This window comes from Tachyglossus aculeatus, chromosome X5, assembly GCF_015852505.1.
Source record: "Tachyglossus aculeatus isolate mTacAcu1 chromosome X5, mTacAcu1.pri, whole genome shotgun sequence".
In the NCBI taxonomy this organism is placed as follows: domain Eukaryota; kingdom Metazoa; phylum Chordata; class Mammalia; order Monotremata; family Tachyglossidae; genus Tachyglossus; species Tachyglossus aculeatus.
In genome coordinates, this window is record NC_052097.1 from 7,779,762 (window position 1) to 7,803,297 (window position 23,536).

General features: G+C 40.7%; 1 protein-coding gene across 1 annotated transcript in view; it reads left to right on the plus strand.

Moving 5' to 3' along the window:
- TNIP3 (TNFAIP3 interacting protein 3) overlaps positions 1-23,536 on the plus strand; it is a 139,388-nt gene that overhangs the window by 45,154 nt on the left and 70,698 nt on the right. Inside the window, exon 2 of the mRNA XM_038769287.1 lies at positions 10,475-10,545. The gene's annotated coding sequence lies outside the window, so the exon portion shown is untranslated. The remainder of the gene's footprint in view (positions 1-10,474; positions 10,546-23,536) is intronic.

The following is a 23,536-nucleotide window of genomic DNA, read 5'->3' on the forward strand; positions in this document are numbered from 1 at the left end:
AGTTTCGTACAAATGCCTAACTGGGGGAAATCTTCAGAGGGAAAATTGCTCCAACATATAGCCCCGTAAACTGGATGAATTCATGGGCATATTTATGAGAATTTTGAATTTTATGAAACAGAAAATGCAGCAGGAGAAGACAGGGTGTTGGTACATTGTCTTTGTAAGTACTAAATGTTGATCAAATTTATATATTTTACTCCTAAATTCTAAACATTGGCCTTGGAGGCAGTAACAATAAAAGCTTACTGGTTATTTAAAGCTACACTTTTTTGAGTGATAAAGATAATCCCTTTTAAAATGTATAACTGCATATAAAGTTTGTAGTGCTAATCCTTTAACCAGGACTGTTCTGGATAAATAGAGCAAATTCCAGAATACTGAATGGCTTTCAAAGGAACTTGGTATACATGCTATGACCCTTCCAAGTTATCCTACTACATTCACACTTTTCAATTTTATATGCTGTTAAAGCCCTTTCAAAATATGCCCATTGTGGTTAGTGCATAGAAAGTTGTCAGCTATATTACCGTGGGATGTGAACTTAAATCATGTTATCATTTGGAATAAAAACCACTGGAAAATAGTTTTACGTATTTTGGGTTTTTGAAAGGCCCCAAAATGTAGTCTTGAGAAGCAGCGTGGCTCAGTGGAAAGAGCCCGGACTTTGGAGTCAGAGGTCATCGGTTCAAATCCCGGCTCCGCCAATTGTCAGCTGTGTGACTTTGGGCAAGTCACTTAACTTCTCTGTGCCTCAGTTACCTCTTCTGTAAAATGGGGATTAAGACTGTGAGCTCCCCGTGGGACAACCTGATCACCTTGTAACCTCCCCAGTGCTTAGAACAGTGCTTTGCACGTAGTAAGTGCTTAATAAATACTATTATTATTATTATTTAGAGTATTTTCTTTGGGACTATTTTATGGAAGGGATGAGCCATTAGGACTTGAAGAAGGCTGGTCATTTGGTTGATCAAAAATAAATTTAAGCATCTGTTAGATTTTTCTTAAAAAGTGGGTCATCATCATTCAGCTCAAGTCATCATGAACTAGACCTTCGAGACAGCATTTTTTTGAGAAAGATGACCAGTGAAACATAAAAAGTGTCTTAATTTTCTAGGAGCATTTCAGAATATGTAAATCATACACCTGCTCAGCCCAGCATGTTTAGTTTGGCAACAGTTAAAACCAGGACTGAGGCAGCAAGTTTAGAGTCAGAAATGATCTATATGCCCAGAGACCTAGATGGTAGTCTATAGCAGCTGCAGGAGCATCATCAATGACAGTGGTGGCAGCAGCCGGGAAGGTTGATATAAGGGACTTTATCTGTTGCTGCCCCACATTGAAGATTTGAGTAAGCTCATTTTGGGCAGGGAATATGAGTATTTATTGTTATATTGTACTCTCCCAAGTGCTTAGTACATTGCTCTACTCACAATAAGCACTCAATAAATACAATTGAATGAATGAATGGGTTAATGTGTGTGTATGTGTGTGTTTATAAATCCTCTTTTTTGCCCTCTCTTTCTTCCTGTTCTCCGGCAAATCACAATTAGGTTTTCCACTACTTCCTGATTTTACTAATGTAGATAAATAACTCTTGCTGTTTTCCCAATTCTGTTATATTGTACTCTCCCAAACACTTGAGTCCTTTCAAGCCGACAGTCAGGAGTTTCTGTTTGATGTGGAGGTGGATGGGCAAACACTGGAGGTTCTTGAGGAGAGAATTAGTTTTCTGCCTGTTGGAGATTTTCCCCTTCCTGGGCTTTGTTCTGACCAACCACCCCTATATTCTGCCCCAGGTAGGAGGGAGAGGGGAAACTTTTCTTTGAAGGCAGGGGAGGGATAGCTGGTCAGAATGTGGCAGCAGGGGAGAATCTTTGCAGGGTTTATTATTATTATTTGTTAAGTGATTACTATATGCCAAACTCTTTACTGAGCCCTGGGATAGATCTGTGGGTAATCAGTCCCATTTGGAAAACATTCTAAGGTGAACAATATTGAATCCCCATTTTGCAGATGAGGGCACTCAGGCCCAGTGAAGTTAAGTAACTTGGCCAGGGTCACCCAAAGCTTGTAAGTGGTGAAGCCAGGATTAGAACCCAGGTCCTCGGGTGTGATCATCTCACTAGGCCATGATGCTGAAGTGTTGAAAATAAGGACAGTATAGACAGGAGCTTCGTAGTTGTGAAATCAGAAAGGGAAGAGAAATACCTCCTTTTCTCTAGGTATGGACATTAAAGGTAAGAAAGAAGCCTCACAAACTTCAAGTGTTCCACGCATCACCAGAATATATTAATTGTATTTACTGAGTACTTAAGGTGTGCAGATGTAAGTGCTTGGGAGAGAACAATGTAACAGAGTTAGTAGACTTGCTTTCTGCCCACAACGAGCTTAAAGTCACAGGCAACTATGTTTAAAGTAGCCCCAGGTCAGTTGAAAATCAGGACAGACTCATGGTGGGTTTGTGAGGAACCGTTGTACACCGGATTTATATTATTTAAAATAAACCCTGGAACTTTGAATCCAACCTTGGGTCCCTTTTGCTTTTTGCCTCCTCTGGTCAATGAATGTAGATTGCTGAAGACTTTGTGGGTAGATAGACGTTTGAGTGTTGTTTATACAGATGGCTTAAGCAGAAAATGCTTTAAATAATTTTAGGGCTGGAAGGATCTTTGGAAAGCACTGGATTTAGACTGTGTCTCACAGGTGGAAATTTTGACTTTCTGAAGTTCAGGACCACATAGGTTTTGAAAAATAGATACAAAATAATCGGATTGATTCTCATCTCTGTCCCACATGAGGCACACAATCTTGAGCCTAGTCCCTATCCCATGTGAGCTCACAGTCTTAGATTTTTTTTTAATCCCCTTTTATAATAGATGAGGAAAATGAGGCTCAGAGGGGCTGAGGACAGCAGGGCAGTGGTGCAGTTAGGACTAAAACCCAGTTTCATGTTCTTTCCAGTTTACACATTCCTATCCCTTATGCTATGACAAAGGTGCTATGTTATGACCTGAATGCATGTTCCAGGTCCCCTGAAAATGGAAATCCATATCAATGTCAGTACCAGATATGCTTGAAATTTTGCTAAAAACTGGAAATTTGTATTGGCTTAAGAGAAAATGTATATGTTTAACTTCTCAATACATTAAAAAGTATTCATTTTCTTTTGGTTATGTGTGTTTTTGAAAGTGCTTATGAAAAATAAATTACAGCTAAGTTAGTTCACATTGAGCCAGTCCCTAAATTAGTAATATATGATAGATTCTGATTCTTTTTTTAAACAAACTTCTGGGAAACATTTGTTTTCTTTTTCTGAAAATTTTGAATCTGAATATGGCTGTTTATTCTAGGAATGCAAATAAACCCACTTTAAAAATATTCTTAAAATGAAAACTTCGCTGTTGTGTTGGTGTGAAAATGAGGGTTCATGGTGATAAAATTCACAGTACCTGAAAAGTTTAATGTAACACACTTTGTATAATGAGGTCTGTACAAGTAAAAGTGAGGCAAAGAGAATTTTGGTCAGGATTTAGTGTCTGTGCTCCGGTAAGGAAAAAAATCTATACAAATTTCAGTTAGCTGTGTGCTAGAACAAGGTTGGATTGGGTCTTAGGTTAAGGAAACTTTTTGTCTTATGATGGAAAAAAGAGTACTTCGGGAATTAGGTGTCCCATGATGTGAACTGTGGGTGCTTTCTTGGCAGCTGAGGAAATCCCTCCCGCTATTTCTGAAGGATCTTCTCTATACTGTAGTCCATTTGTCTTCAAAGCACATCAGTGACTGAGCTTCACTTAACTTCATTTCAGGGCTACAGTGCATTTATGGCCAATGTAAAGCTAGCTTGGAAGCAGCCAGGGAACTAGCATGGTTAGTGAAGAAAAAAAATGCCTTTATAGAGTAAAATGGGTGGTAAAAGGGTAGTGATTTGGTAGTTTTCTCATAAGCATGAAATGGAAAAAAAAAAGGAACAATTTTTTTTCTTTTTTTCCTTTCATGTTGCCGCACAATGTGCAGCTACAAGTTTTTACCATCCTGTTCTCAATTACTCCTGGGCTATTACTGTAAATGTGATTAGTATGCACATTATCTTTCCCCTCCTCCTCTCTCCTTCCTCCTCTTCCTCCACTCCCACACACTACACCCAAACCACTTACACTTCGACTAGTCTGGGGGCTTTCAAGGCAGTAGCATTTAGGTGCGGGAGACCCATTTGCTTAGGGGCATAAGTGAACAAAGTCCTGAAATACAGGCCTTCTGCCCAGTATTTGGTTTGTATTAGTAGTAAACCCTGACATCTCTCCCCGTCTCCCAGCTAGAATGTGTAATTTATTTTAATATCTGTCTCCCCTTGTAGACTGTCAGCTCTTTGTGGGCTGGAATAGCGTCTTCTATTGTATATACTCTCCCAAGTGCTTAGCACAATGCTCTGCATATATAAGAGCTCAATAAATACCATTGATTAATTGATTAAGATCCTCCATTAGATTGTAAGCTCTTTGAAGGTAGGGATCATGTCTATCAACTCTATTATAACCTCCCTAATGCTGTTAGTACAGTGCTGTTCACAGAAAGTGCTCAATAAATACCATTGGTGGATTGTACTTCCCAAGCGCTTAGTACAGTGCTCTGCACACAGTAAGCGCTCAATAAATACGGTTGATTGATTGATTGATTGACTGAGTGGTTGGTTGAAGAGCGGTGAGACCACGGTTTCTATCAGTATTCCCTCAAAAGTGCCTGCTGAAATTCCCTGAACCTTAGCACAGGTGCGGGCAAACCCTGGCCCTGATTAGTGCCAAATGCAAGATCTCTTTTCAGAACAGCTTTTCATTTTCTCATTTAAAATTTTAAGCTTCAATTCACCAGGACATGAAATAGTCAAATACCATCAGATACAATAGATTCCAGAAACATTCTGGATTAGAAGCGAGTGTCCTACCTAATTTAATGGGACAGCCTTGTTGACCATGGCAGATCATGCACATTTTAGGCACTTCTGATAAAGCTGAGTAAAGGTAGAGTTGCATTCAAACTACATTTCCAGATGTCTGTTTCGCTATGTGACCTTGAAATAGTCACTTAACTCTGCCTCAGTTGCTTCACCTGTAAAATGGAGGTTCAATACCTGCTCCCTTCTACTTAGACTGTGAGCCCCATGTGAGACAAGAACTGGGTCTGACCTGATTATCTGGTAACTCTCCTAGCACTTAGTACAGTGCGTGGCACATAGTAAGCATTTAGCAATTATTATTATTATTATTGGATTGTTATGCTTTTAACCAAACTTTATTAAGGGGTTCCCTACACACAGATGCTTGTGAATCTGAAAATCAAACCTAAGGACTAGAAATGTGAATATTGTAAACCTTAGTTAAATCCTGCACAGCTGGTTAAAGGCTATAAAGAGAGAAGCAGTGTGGTTTAGTGGAAAGAGCCCAGGCTTGGGAGTCAGAGGTTGTGGGTTCTAATCCCGTTTCCGCTACTTATCAGCTGTGTGACTTTGGGCAAGTCACTTAACTTCTTTGTGCCTCAGGTACCTCATCTGTCAAATGGGGATTAAGACTGTGGCACAACCTGATTTCCTTGTATCTACCCCAGCGCTTAGAACAGTGCTCGGCACATAGTAAGCACTAACAAATGCCATTATTATTATTATTATTATTAACACTATTATGTCAGATTTCTGAATCTTGTGCAAATTGACCATTTTGTTGTTTCCTTTGTTTTATGGAATTTTTTTAAGCACTTACCATCTGTCAAACACTGTTCTAAGGACTGGTGTAGGTACATGTTAATTAGGTCAGATGTAGTCTTTGTTCTGCATAGGGCTCACAGTCGGTCATCAGACATGAAAAGAAACTGGAGAATCTCTGTTCCCATCAGGTTAGATTCGTAATCTTGGGCAAGGCTTTCCATTGCACTAGTGGCAAGTGGCTGGAAACCACCACAACCAAATGCTCAAGAAGACCGCTCTACCTTTTTTTCCAGGTAAAGGGAATTCAAATACTGAAAAACTTTCCATTGAAAATAAGCTTCAGGACCACTTATAATAATTATTATGCCATTTAACTCTTACTAACAACCAACCAATGGTATTTATTGAGCACTTATTCCGTGCAGAGCACTGAACTAAATGCATACCTGGGAGACTGCAATGCAATAGAATTGGTAGACACAATCCCAGCCCACGAGAAGCTTTCAGCATCGAGTACTATTATTCCCCAATCTTTCTGCTTTGTGACCTAATCCAGATTACCAGAACCCTGAAGGGCAAGTGATCAGATGTCCCGAACAATATATTCTTGAAGTTCAATAAGCGCTAAATGCTGTGGTATAAAAATGTAGCCTTGTTATACTTCCTCCTCACAGTTTGTTGGGCAAGAGGAAAGCGTGGCTGACCTGTCAGACCATTGCTCCTTGCTGCTGGGATGAGGACAAAAATCTGGAGCATCAGAAGGCAGCTGGTCCATCCACACCCTTCAACATCAGTAGGCCCAACTACTGCTCTCTTAGGACAGTCTTACCCCACAGACTGCAGTTTGACCAGTCCCTTTAGACTGTAAGCTTGTTGTGGGCAGGAAACGTGTCTGCTAATTCTCTCACAAATGCTTAGTTCAGTGCTGTGCACATAGTAAGCACTCAGTAAATATCATTGATTCATCGATTGATATGTCACCATTTCCCAAAAGTCGTAGCATGTTCGACCTCTTCTCTTCTCGTGTCTGATGACCGACCTGGGATCAGATCACTGGGGTGGGCCTGAGGTGTCTCTCTCTGCTTCTGAGTTTGTCTCTGCCCTCTGACCCTCTCACTATTTCGTTCCCTCTCTTTGGCTCTTTGCTGAATCACTCTTCTTCTCAGGCCCTGTTTCTGGTTCTGGTTGGATCTCTGGATACAGTCTAATAGAAATCAATCAATAATAGTATTTATTGGACATCTACTCTATGCAGAGCACTGTACAAAGCATTTGGCACGGTAGTACAATAGAACCAGTAGACATGATCCCTGCACTCAAGGAGTTTACGATTTAGCATGTGGAACAGCTACTAGAGTACATTAGAGTTACAGAAGAAAGTCAAAGAGTATGTAAAGTATGGACTTAAATTCCTGTAGGGGATGAAGATGATGATTATTATTATTAATAATAATTGTATTCGTTGAGCACTTACTGTGTGCAAAGCACTGTATTACGTGCTTGGGAGAGTACAATATAACATCAAGCACGTTTCCAGCCCACAACAAACTCAGCGTCTAGAGGGGGAGACAGACATTAATATAAATACATAAATAGATTCATTATTATTTATCTAAATGAATTGGATTATGAATGCCTAAATGCCTAGGTGGTGCAAAAGTGCTGTCATGGGAGTCGAAGAACTCAAGGTAGGGAACTTAGGAATTAATCAAAGAAGGCCTCCTGGAGGAATTGAGATTTCAGAAGGGCTTTGGAGATGGATGGACCTGGAAGTGGAAAGACATGGGTTTTTTTACCCAGGTTTGCCATTGGCCTATTGTGAGACCTTGGCCAAATCACTGAATCTCTCTCTCTCTGTTTTTTCTAATTGGTATTTCTTAAGTTCTATGAGCCAGACACTGTATTATGTGCTGGGGTAATAATAATAATGATGGTATTTGTTAAGCACTTACTATATGCAAAGCACTGTTCTAAGGGCTGGGGAGGTTACAAGGTGATCAGGTTGTCCCATGGTGGGGCTTACAGTTTTAATCCCCATTTCACAGATGAGGTAACTGAGGCACAGAGAAGTTAAGTGACTTGCCCAAAATCACACAGCTGACAGTTGGCGGAGCTGGGATTTGAACTCATGACCTCTGACTCCAAAGCCCATGCTCTTTCCACTGAGCCACGCTACAGATACAAACTCATCAGGTTGGACACGGTCCATATCCCCCCTGGGACTCAGTTTTAATCTCCATTTTACAGATGAGGAAGCTGATTCACAGAGCAATTAAGGGACTTGCCCAAGATCACACAGGAGACAAGTGGTAGAGATGGGATTAGAACCCAGATCCTCCGACTCTGAGGCCTGTGCTCTTTCCACTGGCCATGCTGCTTCTTGCGTGCTTTCTGTGCTCAGTTTCTTCATCTATAAAATGGGGATAATAATGCCTGTCTCCTTCCCTTCTGTTTCCCCTTCCCCGCCCAGACCCCACAGGGATCTGGTGGGGGGTCAGGGGGAAATGAGGTAACAAATGTGGAAGCACTTTGTAAAACTTAAAGTGCGCTACATATTCAAGGTATTTCTGGATGGGTCTCTAATGGGGTTTTGTTTTCCTGCCATTTTTTACACCACCCACTGGAAATCCCCTCCCCCTCCCCTGCAGCCCTATTGGCATATTTGCTCCCAGAACCCTAAATCTTTTAGATGTTATCTCAACATCAACAGGTTCATTCTGTACTTGAACTGTATTTTCCATGGAACTTAGTTGGTAAACCCTTCAGATGGAAATTGTTCCCTTGCATGTTGGATAGCTGTAGATGGATTGCTTAACTAATAAAATGGGAGGTCAATTTGGCTGTGGGGTTGTTTTGAGGGGGGTTGAGGGGGCATTGAGAAGAAAAGATTACTTTATCATGTTAAATTCTTCGGCATTCAAATAGAACATCCCTTATAAAGGCTTGGAAGGGATTGTCTTATGTTTTTTCCCAGTATTCTGCGCACTAAACACTCAACAAATATCACTGATTGATTGATTAAGTGATTGCTGAGCAACTGGCCTTCATTATTCAGTGAGGCCTCCTGTTGTGAAGTGTACATTTGTCCTCCCTAAAGAAATCACCTCGGGCAAGTCACCACTTCCCTGTGACTCAGTTTCCTCATCTGGAAAATGGAGATTAAGACTGTGTCATATGTGGGTCGTGGACTGTGTCCAACCCGATTAGTTTGTATCTGCCCCCGGCTTAGTACAGTCTCTTGCACACAGTAAGCGCCTAACAAATACCATAAAAAAATCTTTGTAGGAATAATGAAAGAACAGGATACTTTGGAAAAGTTTGTGGAAAAAACATTTTGCATTGCGTTTAATTGAGCTAAGTCTGTGTAACTCATCACAGAAGTCTGTCTTCAATATAGTTTATGAGAGAAACTTCTTATGTGTTTAAAGTTTCTCTGCAGTGTTTTAGAGAGTTATATAATTACACCTACGGACTGAACAGGAAGAGGTTCTGGTCCTTCAAAAGTTTTACATAGTAAAAAGGTAGTTTTCTAAGCCATTGGTCCTGTCCTTAACAGTAGTCCTGAACAACACTTTCATTCATTCAGTTGTATTTATTAAGCGCTTACTGTGTGCAGAGCACTGTACTAAGCGCTTGGGAAGTACAAGTTGGTAACATATAGAGACGGTCCCTACCCAACAACACTTCTTTTCAGCTCGTGACAGACTGGTGGTAAAGGGTGACTTAAGCTACCATCACTAGTTGAAAACAAAACACAAAACTCATCCTCCCAGTGTGTATACACAGGCTGCCAAATAGCTGAAACACATCCTACTTGGAGCATTTTAGGGAATGAGTTTTTTTTCCACAATTAAACAAAGTCATAAAACTCAGACAGACTGGCTTCAAGTTTCCCACAAAACTGATCTGACTTGCTTTTCTAATGGGATCACAGCAATTAGTGGTTACCAGATGCATTTAAAATGTGTTAAGTCCCAAATGAATTGGACTTTGGAAAAAACACACAATAAATACTTCAGATGTTTTAATCTAGTGATTCTGCTCTGAACCCAGCTGAAGCAATACAGTGCCTGTGCAATGTTTGACCACAGTGGGGTGTTTAAGATGCCTTTTATGTTAAAGGGGGAACTTTGTGACTGAAAATTTTCATTGTACATTGTTTCCTCCCTCTATTTTAATTGTCACATTATCAGTTCTCTCCATTCTCTGAAAAGCAGGTACAGATGTGACATATCACATCACTAGCAGAATAATTAGGATTGCGCCATTAGGTTGTTGAAACTCAAGACTGAGAATGTAAATTTCTGCTTTATTTGTTCCTGCTTACCACACAAGAGGTGTTGGACAATTCAAAAACAAACGTGACTGCATTCTTTCTGTTTGGGATGCATAACTTTCTCCTGCCTACTCCTGGACAATTTCTCCTTTAAAGTAGTAATGGCATTATTAAAGGTTACAAAGTGTGAAACCCTGGGGAGAGATGCAAGGATATTGATTCAGACCCAGTACCCCCTGTCAAAGTGCTCCTTCTGAACCTGAAGACGGATAGTCTGTGTTTAGAAATGCTGTCTCACCTTTTGTTGAAACTAGGCAGAAGGCAGATCTTGAAGTCCACGCATGCTTAACTGACAGGAGAAAACAAGACACAGGAAAGAAAACACTCCTTTTGTTGAAAACTACATTTAACAGACTCTGTTTTCTTCTCCAATGACTGACACATTGGTTGCACCTAGTTTTTTCCCTTGGCGTGACCTTTTTCCATTTATTCCTTCCTAGATTCCATACGGACAGCTCATAAACAGGAAACCTCTGGTGGAGTACTCCAGTCAGTCTGAAGAGTCTGAAAGGTAATAATGATATTTACCATACCTTGAAGTTACATAATACAGGCATGTCCAGTTCCGCCTCCCCAAGGATTTGTGGTGTGCCGCTGACGAGCCTTCTGCTCTCAGACAGACGTGATGAGTCTAGACTGTCATTAAAGGGGAGCTGAGGAGTTCAACCCAGGAAGTCAAGACTCCCTACAACAAGAGAAGAGATAGCAAGGAGAGAAGTGGCCGTAAAACTCTGACTACGAGGTCTGTTCAATAACAGAAAGAAATTGTTCAGGGGCTTCAGGGTGAATGGAAGCTTTGGTTGTTTGCTTGCTGTTGAGTTTCGTCCGTTTCCATTTGGTGCTTATGAAATAGGAAACTCCAGTGTGGCTCATGACTCCCTCACTGCGGAGGCTATGCAAAGCAATCTAATGAACAGACACTGTGCTAGGAGTCAAGGAATTCTAGCCCCAGGATCCTAGCGTGATTCCTCATCCTTAAATTTTATCCCTATTTCTTGCCCTTAATGGTAGTAATAATAATGATAATAACAATAATTGTGGTATTTCTTGAGCACCAACTGTGCCAAGCACTGTACTAAGCATTGGCTAGAATAGAAGCAGCATGGCTTAGTGGAAAGAGCACGGGTTTAGGAGTCAGAGGTCGTGGGTTCTAATCCCTGCTCCGCCACTAGTCAGCTGTGTGACTTTGGGCAAGTCACTTAACTTCTCGGTGCCTCAGTTACCTCATCTGGAAAATGGGGATTGAGACTGTGAGCCCCACGCAGGACAACCTGATTGCCCTAGATCTACCCTCGTACCCTCGTGCTCGGCACATAGTAAGCGCTTTAACAAATACCAACATTGTTATTATTATTACCAGACAATCAGTTTCCACAGTGGGCTCACAGTCTAAGTAGGAGGGAGAACAGAGATTGAGTTTCCATTTTGCAGATGAGGGATCTGAGGCACAGAGAAGTTAAGTGACTTGTCACACAGCAGGTAAGTGATGGAATCAGGATTAGAACCCAGATCCTCTGATTCCCAAGCCCATGCTCTTCCATTAGACTACACTGCTAACAATTATAGTAATTATGGCACTTAAGTGTTTACTATGTTCCAAGCACTGGGGTAGATACAAGTTAATCAGATCGGACCCAGGCCCTGTCCAACAAGAGGCTCCCTCCCGAGAGTAGGTATTGAATCCCCATTTTGCAGATGAGAAAATTAGGGCACAGAGGAGTTAGGTGACTTGCCCAAGGTTGCACAGCAGACAAGTGGTGTAGAACTGGGGTTAGAACCCAGGCTCTCTAATTTCCACCCCCATGCTCTTTCCTCTAGCACACACTGCTGTCTCCCAGAGGCCCTGGATTGACTCATGGTTTTGGACAGGACCACCTAATTACTCTCTCAAATAATAGAAGACCACTGGCCCAGTATTCTGTTTCCTACAGTGGCAGCAGAATGCTTGGAGGAATTTGTAATGGCTGCCTTCTCTGACAACAGTCATAATGTTTAGGCATGGATTATCTACCATCCTAAATCTTTCCCTGTAGGACTTGATCTCTTAACGTCTCTGAGCTTCTACTTCCCCCACCGGTAAAAACTGACCGCATATATTGGTATTATCAACTATGAAAATCTCATCTTCTTCTTTGAATTTAAAGGATAGTATTATATCTCACAGAAGTATTCTGAGAATTAGCTAATAGTAAATTATTCTGGCCAAAAAGCCAGTAGATGTTTTGAGCCCCATGTGGGACAGGGACTATGTCTGATTTGATTAACTGGTGTTTAGAACAGTGCTTGTTATACAGTAAGTGCTTAACAAATACTGTAAATGATAAGAATAATCATAGCAAGGTGATGGTGGTGATGACAGAGTCCCCGCTCGAAACCAGAGGACTGGCCTCAGCCTGCTGGTGATGAACTTTATGACCAAAAAACTGTGTGAAGTTATTGATTACAGTGATAGTGGCTTGCATGTTGTCCCTCACAGTCACTTGATCCTTCCAGTCATATTCCCACTGGGAACACCTTAAAAATCCCAGAGAAATGAATTCCAGTCTTTTTGAGATGTGGAGGGAAGAAAACCGACCGTATTTGAGCAGCTCTCACGAGTAGGAGGGCCCTTTCTTTATATGTAACCACCTGCTACATTGCAAATCCTTCTACTTTGCTGGAAATAGGGCTGGAGAGCAGTAGACACCAGCCTTTGTGAAATAATCTTTCATAGACTTAAAGTGTATTAGTACTCCTCAGCCTCTGTTCTTTGTGGAAAGTAATCCTTTCTTCTTTAACCTTTCCTAATTGGTAACTGAAGAGAGGGAAACTCAATCCTTTGTTATTCTTTCTAAACCATTTCTGAGCTCTCCATTCCTTCAAGCACCTCAAAGACTAGAATCTGACACAGAACTCCAGTACAGGTGATCACCGTAATAGGGATATTTGACCTGATTGGAATATTGCCTTGCATTTCTACCCACAAATTTTTTTGCTTCTTAGTAGGTACAGTGCTATGCGTGTCTTAAGCATTCAATAAATGCCATTGATTGACTAATATTGGGTTCTAATCCTGGCTTCACCATGTACCTGGTGACCTTGGGCAAGTCGCTTAACTTCTCTGTGCGTCAGTTCCCTCATTTGCAAAATGTATTACTCTATTTATTTATTTATCTATTTATTTATTTATTTTACTTATTTACTAAATAAATAAATAAATAAATTAAAAAAATTAAATAAATTAAAATTTATTTATTTTACTTGTACTTTATTTTACTTGTACATATCTATTCTATTTATTTTATTTTGTTAGTATGTTTGGTTTTGTTCTCTGTCTCCCCCTTTTAGACTGTGAGCCCACTGTTGGGTAGGGACTGTCTCTATATGTTGCCAATTTGTACTTCCCAAGCGCTTAGTACAGTGCTCTGCACATAGTGAGCACTCCATAAATACGATTGATGATGGGGATTCAATACTAGTTCTCCCTCCTTAGACTGTGACCTCTATGTTGGACCTGATTATTTTGTACCTTCCCTAGTGCTTAGTACAGTGCTTGGCTCATAGCAGGTGTTCAACAAATACCGCAATTATTGTAGAAGCCTTCTGGTCTAGTGGAAAGACCGTGGGCCTGGGAGTTAGAGGATCTGGGTTCTAATCCCGGCCCGGTGCCACTTGTCTGCTGTGTGAACTTGGGCAAGTCACTTAACTTCTCAATACCTCAGTTTCCACATCCGTAAAATAGAGACTAATACTCTGAGCCCTGTGTGGGGCCGGGACTGTGCCTTTTATCTTCCCCAGTGTTTAGTTCGGTGCCTATCACAGTGTAAGCACTTAACAAATGCCATTTCTTTTAAAATGAGCTGCAATGCTGACTTATTTTGGCTTGTGATTTCCTATGAACATTTGATTTTTTTTTCCATCCTTTTTATCCAATAGCCATATACCCTATCTTGTGTTTGGTCATCAGTGATTGTGTTTAACTTCATAAAGTAGAAATAAATATATATATATATTATATACACATATGTATATAATAGGTTATATTATATAATAGGTTTATAATAGGTCTATAATATAATAGACTTATTTTGGCCTGTGATTTCCTATGAACATTTGATTTTTTTTCCATCCTTTTTATCCAATAGCCATATACCCTATCTTGTGTTTGGTCATCAGTGATTGTGTTTAACTTCATAAAGTAGAAATAAATATATATATTATATACACACATAAATATATGTGTGTATGTGTGTGTCATAACTTTACTACACCTTCACCCATGCTCTTCCTCCTCCTCCTCTGCACCCCTGAACCGTAGCCTGTCCCGCAGATAGGGGGTAGGGACTCACAGAAGGAGGAGGGGGACATAGGGAAGCAGGCCTGGGAGTCAGAAGAACCTGGGTTCTAATCCAAGCTCCACCACTTGTCTGCTGTGTGACCTTGGGCAATTCATTTCACTTCTCTGGGCCTCAGTTCCCTCATCTGGAAAATGGGGACTAAGAGTGTGAGCCCCATGTGGACAGGGACTGTGTCCAACCTGATTACCTTGTATTTATTCCAGTGCTTAGAACAGTGCTTGGCACATAGTAAGCACTAAACAAGTATCATAATAATAATAATTAGTAGTAGTACAAGAGGCTGTCTTGAAACAATTAAAATTATTAAACAGATTCAAAAATAGAAATGGTTTGGGGTAGTGCACTCTTGCAGCTCTTTCGTGACCTGTCTTCCAGAAATACACAGACCCTTTAGAACTTGTGTACCTGATGTCATGGAGGTGTATTCCATGATTAAAAAAGTAGATTTAAGTGCAAAATTCAGCTTAAAGCCCATTCTGTTCAATGGCACAAGTAGTGCCCTAAATGAAGCAGTCAGTCAATAATATTTATTGAGCACCTACTGTGTTCAGAGCATTATAGTAAGCACTTGGGAGAATTCAGTACAAGCGAGGTGGTAGCCACGATCCCTGCCTTCAAGTATGCCCAGCTCAGGGCTCTTGTTTTTGACCATAATTTGACAGGAGTTTTCGTTTTGAATATGGAGGCAAGTTGGGTTTCTAGAGGCACTGGAATGACTCATGGCTGTTGAAAGGGCCATCTAATGGCTCTCTCAAATAACATAAGAACAGTGCTTTGCACATAGTAAGCGCTTAATAAATGCCATTATTATTATTATAAGACCACCAACCCAGTATTCTGTCTCCTACAGTGGCAGTAGGATGCTTGGAGGAATTTATGATGGCTGTCTTCTCTGACAACAATCATAATGTTTAGGCATGGTCTTTCCCTCTATGTCCTCAACGTTCCCACTATTAACCCACACATACCAGGAGATATCTTAAAAAAATATTAGAAACTACCAAGCTAATCATGGTAGCCAGAGGTTTATGTATTTGCTTCTGTTGAAAACAGAGTAGTTTGCAGGTGCAGTTTTAATAAGTTCGTGAGTTCATTCCCTTGAACTCAAGGCAATCTGATGTTATCATGCAAAGGATTGGTTTACTTAAAGCTTAAAAAAAATTAAACAATCGTTTTTATTCACAATAATGGCACATTTCTCCTCCAGATGTGGCATTTGACAGCCAAACAGCTGCTGACTATTAAATGTTCTTTTAAAGCTCCAATTCTTTGTCATAAAGGGAAGAGAATTGTAGGGACGTTTATGGGGTGACAGGCAGATGTTTTTGTTGGACCAGTTTGGTGCATATAGTAAGTGAAAGCTAAAGGGACATTGTTTTCTTACATCACTCATATTTTAATTCATTTGGCTTTTTATTTTTAACTCTATCATCTCTCTAGTATTCATTCAGGGGGGCAGATTTAAAGGCCTCTTCCCAAAATCATCTGCTGGGTTGATTCCAAGCTAATAAAGCTAGCTACCTTCCTCTTGGAAAATAACTTTTGTATCAAAATTCCCCTTTGTCATTCTATATTGCTTCTCCTGACGGAGGATAAATGAATTTTAGTGCTTCAGATAAGTAATATTCAGTGATGACTGACTCTAAGCCACATCTACCAGATTCATATTGTTTTCATGAGACATTATTAGCTCTGTTTAAATTTATTCCATCACCCAAACTGATGTTTGAAAAGAAGAAACATTTGAAGATAAATAGCTAAATTTGTATTTCAAACTGGCAAATTGGAAAGTCCTTGGAATTATGGTATACAGTCCAACCCACTCCCTTCCCACCTTCCCGAGGAATTCTTCCTCAGCAATGTGTTTATGCATAGAAAATTAAATGTAATTAACTTTTATTGGTTGGGTAAAGTTGTTGGGATCCTTCGAAGAAGAGAGGCTCTGGCAAGGCCTGATGTTTTCTAATGAGGCCTGTAAGAAACATGAAGACATAACCGTCTTTGTATAAACAAGAGCCCCTGAGATTCAGGTCTTTCTTGGGACTATAAACTGTTCCAATTCATCAGTCAGTAGTATTTATTAAGAAACTACTGTGTACAGAGCATGGTACTAAGCACTCCACAAGATGCCCCAATACGCTGCATTTTTCTTTTTCCTTCATGTTTTCCTAGAGCCTCAATTTTTGAGATTTCATTGATAAGGCCTCCAGATAATGGAATACTTCTATTAGGCAGTAGGCAAGCAGTATTTCTCTATAAAGGAGTGGGGCCATTCTATCGGTGTGAGGGTCTGGATCTCTGAAAACTGAAAAACCACCAGACAGTAATATAACGATTACTAGAAATTACCTTGTGAAAAACCTCGTGATCGCTCATGGACTGTGACCACACGGTGTGCGTTTTTATTTTTACGTCTGGCTCCCCTGTTAAGACTGTGAGCTCCTTGTGGGCAGGGAATCTCTCCCAGGTCTCCCTACAACTTAGAAGGGGAGTCTTGTGTGGGACAGGGAGTCTGTCCTACCTTATTATGACGATGATGATGGTATTTGTTAAGCGCTTATTGTGTGCTGAATACTGTTCTAAGCACTGGGGTAGATACAAGGTAATCAGGTTGTCCCATGAGAGGCTCACAGTCTTAATCCCCATTTTACCAATGAGGTAACTGAGGCACGGAGACCTTAAGTGACTTTCCCAAAGTCACACAGCTGGCAAGTGGCGGAGTCAGGATTAGAACCCACAACCTCTGACTCCCAAGCCTGTGCTCTTTCTACCAAGCCACGCATAGAGAAGCAGTGAGGTCTAGTGGATACAGGATGAGCCTGGGAGTCCGAAGGACCTGGGTTCTAATCCCAACTCCACCTTTCTGTGTGCTGTGAGATGTTGGCAAGTCACTTAACTTCTCTGTGCTTGTTACCTCATCTGTAAAATGGGGTTTAAGATTGTGAACCCCTGTGGGACAGGGACTGTACATCATGATTAGTTTGTATCTACCCCAGCGCTTAGTACAATGCCTGGCACATAAGTAAGCACTTAACAAATACCATAATAAAGTATTCAATAAATACCTTAATGAATAAATCAAATAAACAACCAACAAGTCCAGATGCATCAACTTTGCTAAGCAGTTAATACAATTCAGTGGGTTCTCAAATACCATTAATACTAGGTAGCTTGGCATCAGTCCAGGTAGGATTAAGTGGGGCCAGTTGTTTTTTTTCCCATAGGTGATCCTTCCTTACGTGGATATAGAGGCTTTAAAGTTGAATCGGAGACCACTAAACCCATTTCCTCTAACCTACACATAAAACAGTGACAGGGGCACATCAAAAGTCTCTGGCTGGAATCTGATAAGAACCAAAGGCTCTTTAACTTGCCAGGCCACCTTGGGTTTCCAAATCTCTGTTGTCAACTCAGCCCAGGGCACTCTTTCATGTCGCTCGGGCAGTGCAGCTTCTGGTCCTGGAGAGAGCCAGGTCACGCCAGCCTAGAAATAACGGAAAAAATAAATTTACCAAATTTTTGAAAATCGCAGCAAAACTATGACTTCTGCTTTTATTGAACAAAGTAAATTTGTTCAATTCTGGTTTGATTTCTTCCTTCACTAGGCAGCTCAAATATGATACCATGTTAGTGTATTTATGGGGATTAAGCAGGTTTGTAATTGTGGGAATTTAGCTTGAAATTCCCTTGGCAGTAGTACAGTATCCCAGTTTTTTTTCCTCTGCGCAGTAACCACTTAATATGACTGATGAATTGAGTGCCACCTGGGAAAACTGAGCGCACTGTACTATGTGTACTGGGTGGTGTGAGGCTGTGTCGTGTGCCTATCTTGATGGATGCAGTTTAGAAAATTTGCTAGGTTGACTGGGCAAATACGTGTAGATAAGTCTCTGAAACTATGGGTAATGCTTTTCATTTGTTGGCAAATGTCCCCTTAAAGACCCGTCTAAGCTTTGTCTGGCTCTCTTGAAAGATGAATATAGTCTAGTGTGTGGATCTCTTTCAACATAATGAATCAGAGAGCCTGGTTCCCCGATTCAGTTCTCCTCACCACGTACGTCCCGAAGAAGAGAGGCGTTCCACATTCAGTTCAATTCTGCAGAAGCCTGGGAAGAGCTCTGATGAGATTTGAATGATGAGAACTCATTCTGCAACTTAGAAATAATATTTATCCGTCTTTGATTTTCAAGACAATTGCTTCCTAGATGAATTGCCATAGAGATGGGCCGAAAGGCCTGCTCTCGCTCCTTGTTTTGGGGTTGCAGGGACAAAATGGAAACTTCGTTTGAAACTGCAGGACCCAGACTCACTGCCTCTGCTATGAGGCCCTGGTGCTGGCTTGGTGTAACAAGGCCAGTGGGCTCCAAATCTTCCAGTCACGTCCTGCAAAGGGTTAAGTAAAGCACTTCTGTGATTACTTAATTGTGCCCCTTCATGGAACATTTGCTTAGCAAGTCTTCTGGACTTTCCTTACACCCACCTAAGCTTCCTCCCTCACCCCATCTCATCCATGCCTGTTGGAACCTTACAAATTACGTGGCTTAGATGCCATGTCTGAATTGCTGTACCCGACCAAATTTCCCCTCTTGACCTTCAACTCCTGCGGCCTCCCAGTAACAGGTTTTATTTTCTATCTTTGGTAGTCCATTGTTGAAAGTGACATTAATTGTTTTCTTCCCCCTAACTGGTCTGAAACACTGAGGTTGCTTTGAGAGAGGAATTTTTCACTGTTGCTTTGCATTTCACCTCCCCTCCCACAAAACATTACATCTTCCTGTAGTTTGATTTCTCTGGTGTGTCTTGATTATTAATGGGATGCGGCCCTCAAACAACTCTTCAATTTTGGATCCCGGGAGGCTTTTTGGCATAGACGTTTGAAAAGAATTATTCCCTAGGGGAAAGGGTAATATAGGGAAGGAACAGATTGATGTAAATGGGCATGGGTGGAAAGTTCATTAACAGATTGTTCTTTCAACAAAATGCACAAGGTACTCAGCTGAAACAATTAATTAATGGACTAATGAGTTGAATACAGTTAACGATTAGCATGAGCCTGTGCTTTCTTTTTTGTCTCGTGAATGCACAAGAGCATATTTGTCTTGTCTGACCACAGAACCTAAAGATGAACAAAATTATGGATTGCAATTATTCCTACAGACTGCCTTTGTATACCTAATGTAAAATATTATTTGTATATTTGTTTTATTCTAATCCTCATATACGTGCATATGCATATTTTCACCTTTCTCTTAATTTTTATATTCAGTTATTTAGCTGTTTCACCCTGCAACTATTTCCTTATATGTTATGCTATATTTTTGTCTGATTCTCTCACTGGATTGTAAATTCCCAGGGGGCTATAATTGCCTGTCATTCTTTGTACTCTCCCAAGAGCTGATTGCAGTGTTTAGTCCTCAATTAGGTACTCATTAAAGACCCTTGTTGATGATGATGATTCTCTGACTGCTCAGAAGGATGGACAAAGTCCTTTGTTTATAAGGGGGGCTGAACTAGGGATTTGAAAAGCAAGATCTAAAAAGAGCAACTGAGTTTCCCGCCTTTCAGACCCTCCTTCTCAAACCTGCCCTCGACCCTTCCTAGCCAAGGAGACTCTGGACTCTGTTGAGTTAGGCAGATAAACTAAGTCACTGATACCAGAGTTGGAACAAAGTTGAGGTCACTGATTGACTAGTAGGGAGACATACTTAGCTATTCATGCTAAATGATATCATTAGGTATTGCTGATTTTGCACAGCAGGAATATTTCATGGATGTTCTTTAGTTTGGTTGAAATGACTCTCCGTTTTGTTCCACCTTCCACTGGACAGGTAGTGCGTGTGGATTAGCACCACACTTGGTAGTTTTAACTAGGACAGTTTCTCAGAAATAATAATCATACTAATAAGGTGGTATTTAAGTGCTTACTATGTGCCAAGCAGTGAATTAAGTGTTGAGATATATACAATGTAAGCAGGGAGGACATTGTTCTTGCCCCTCATGGTACTCACAGTTTAAGGGAGAGGGAGAATAGATATTTTATCTTCATTTTATAGATGAGGGAATGATGATAAGTGACTTGGCCAAGGTCACACAGCAGGCAAGTGGCAGAGCCAATATAGAATCCAGGGCCTTTTTGGAATTTAATAAGTGCTTTATCGAACTAATGTGGTTGCTGGCTAAACAGGTAGCTCACATTTCAAGATCACTCATATAGTGTTAGAGCATTTAATAAAGAAAGGAGAAAAAGGAAGAAAATTGAGTAATAATGTCAAAATTGATTTCGTTTTAAAATGTAGCTACTTTTCGGATTCTAAAATATGAAAGGTTTTCCTTGTTTTTTGTAATCTGTAACCACAGTGTTTTGGCAGACATCAATTAGCACACTCCCATTTTCCATCGGGATCACTGAAAAAAGAACTCCCAGCCTTTCAAAGGAGGAAAAAAGATAAAAATTAAAAATTGAGTTACTCAAGTGTTTAAGGAGAAAAAGGTAGGTTCGAAAGCTATCACAACTTTTTACAAAAATAACTTGCATCACTTCATCATCATCATCATCATCATCAATCGTATTTATTGAGCGCTTACTATGTGCAGAGCACTGTACTAAGCGCTTGGGAAGTACAAATTGGCAACATATAGAGACAGTCCCTACCCAACCGTGGGCTCACAGTCTAAAAGGGGGAGACAGAGAACTAAACCAAACATACTAACAAAATAAAATAAATAGCCTAGATATGTACAAGTAAAATAAACAGAGTAATAAATATGTACAAACATATATACATATATACAGGTGCTGTGGGGAAGGGAAGGAGGTAAGATGGGGGGGATGGAGAGGGGGACGAGGGGGAGAGGAAGGAAGGGGCTCAGTCTGGGAAGGCCTCCTGGAGGAGGTTTCAAAAAAAATTTTCAAAAAAAATAGTACGCCATTAGGATTTTCAGTGGGCAAAGACACTTTTAATGAGCTCAAATCAGAACACCCTATTAGTTAAAAATGGAAGGAACAGGAGGTAAAAATGAACGTGGTGAAATGACAGAGCACTAGACCTGCTACAAGAAATGTGACCAGACACTATTTTCTGACTGAAGTGAGTGTTGAGTGCCCTCTAGGGGTGAAAAGGTAGAATTGGTTCAGTATGTCCAATTGCAACAGATCCACCGGCCGTCTGTGCCCTGTAAAAATATTCATTCCCAATAATAATAATAATAATAATGTTTGTTACGAGCTTACCGTGTGTCGAGCACTGTACTGAGCACTTGGGTAGAGGCAATCAGATCAGACACAGTACTTGTCCCACATGGGGCTCATACTGTTAATCAATCAATCAATCAATCGTATTTATTGAGCGCTTACTATGCGCAGAGCACTGTACTAAGCGCTTGGGAAGTACAAATTGGCAACACACAGAGACAGTCCCTACCCAACAGTGGGCTCACAGTCTAAAAGGGGGAGACAGAGAACAGAACCAAACATACCAACAAAATAAAATAAATAGGATAGAAATGTACAAGTAAAATAAATAAATAAATAAATAAACAGGGTAATAAATATGTACAACCATATATACATATATACAGGTGCTGTGGGGAAGGGAAGGAGGTAAGATGGGGGGATGGAGAGGGGGACGAGGGGGAGAGGAGGGAAGGGGCTTAACTACTGTTAAGTAGTGAGCCCACTGTTGGGTAGGGACTGTCTCTATGTGTTGCCAACTTGTACTTCCCAAGCGCTTAGTACAGTGCTCTGCACACAGTAAGCGCTCAAATATGATTGATGATGATGATGATGATGATGATGATGAAGTAGGCCAGGCTGCTAGTGGAAAGGGCAGGAGCCCGAGAGTCAGGGGATCTGAGTTTTAATTCTGCCTCTGCCATTTGCTTATTGTGTGACCTTGGCCCAGGCACTTAACTTCTCTGTGCCAAAGTTTCCTCATCTGTAAAATGGGGTGAAATAGCTATTCTCCCTCTCCCTTAGGCTCTGAGTCCCCTGTATGCCAACCTGATTATCTTGTAACTCCCCAAGCCCTCAGTAATAATAATAATGATGGCATTTATTAAGCGCTTACTATGTGCAAAGCACTGTTCTAAGCGCTGGGGGGAAACAAGGTGATCAGGTTGCCCCACAGGGGGCTCACAGTCAACCCCCATTTTACATATGGGGTAACTGAGGCCCAGAGAAGTTAAGTGACTTGCCCAAGGTCACACAGCTGACAATTGGCAGAGCCGGGATTTGAACCCACGACCACTGACTCCAAAGCCTGTGCTCTTTCCACTGAGCCATGCTGCTTCTCTCAGTACAGTCCTTGTCACATACTAAGCACTTAATAAATACCACTGTTATTATCTTTATCATTATTAATAATGATAAAATGAATAGGTATTGAATCCCAAATCAGGCAAGTAGAAGAGTCCAGATTAGAAGTCAGAGGACCTGGGTTCTAATCCAGCTTGTCCAGTTGCCCACTCTTTGACCCTGGGAAAGTCACTTAACTTCTCTGTGCCTCAGTTGCCTCATCCATGAAATGGTGATTCAATACCTGTTCTCTCTCCTACTTTTACTGTTATTTCAAATCAAATCAAAATTGGGACAGGTACTATGTCTAGTCTAACTTGTATCTGCCTCATCCATGAAATGGTGATTCAATACCTGTTCTCTCTCCTACTTTTACTGTTATTTCAAATCAAATCAAAATTGGGACAGGTACTATGTCTAGTCTAACTTGTATCTGCCGTAGTGCTTAGAATAGCGTTTGACATATACATAGTAAGTGCTTAATAAATAGCATAATGAAAATGATAATTAGAACCCAGGTCCTCTGACTCCCAGGCTTGGGCTTTTTCCACTAGGCCACAATATGTACAACTAGTAAAATATTTAAAATCAGATGTTTTATGTCTACCTATGAAATACTTAATTTTAAAAACTTTATCTTTTACCTAAAAGTGATGGTATGCATGATGTCCTTATATTTATCAATTCCTTTGCTAAGGGCAGAGGTAGACAGCAGAATAATTAGATCGGGCAGAGTTTCTGTTCCCTGTGCGACTCATAGTCTCAGGAGGAGGGAGAATAGTTATTAGAGTCCCATTTTACAGATGAGGATATTGAGGTGCAATAAGGTAAAATGACTTGCCTAAGGTCTCACTGCAGGCAGGTGACAGAGC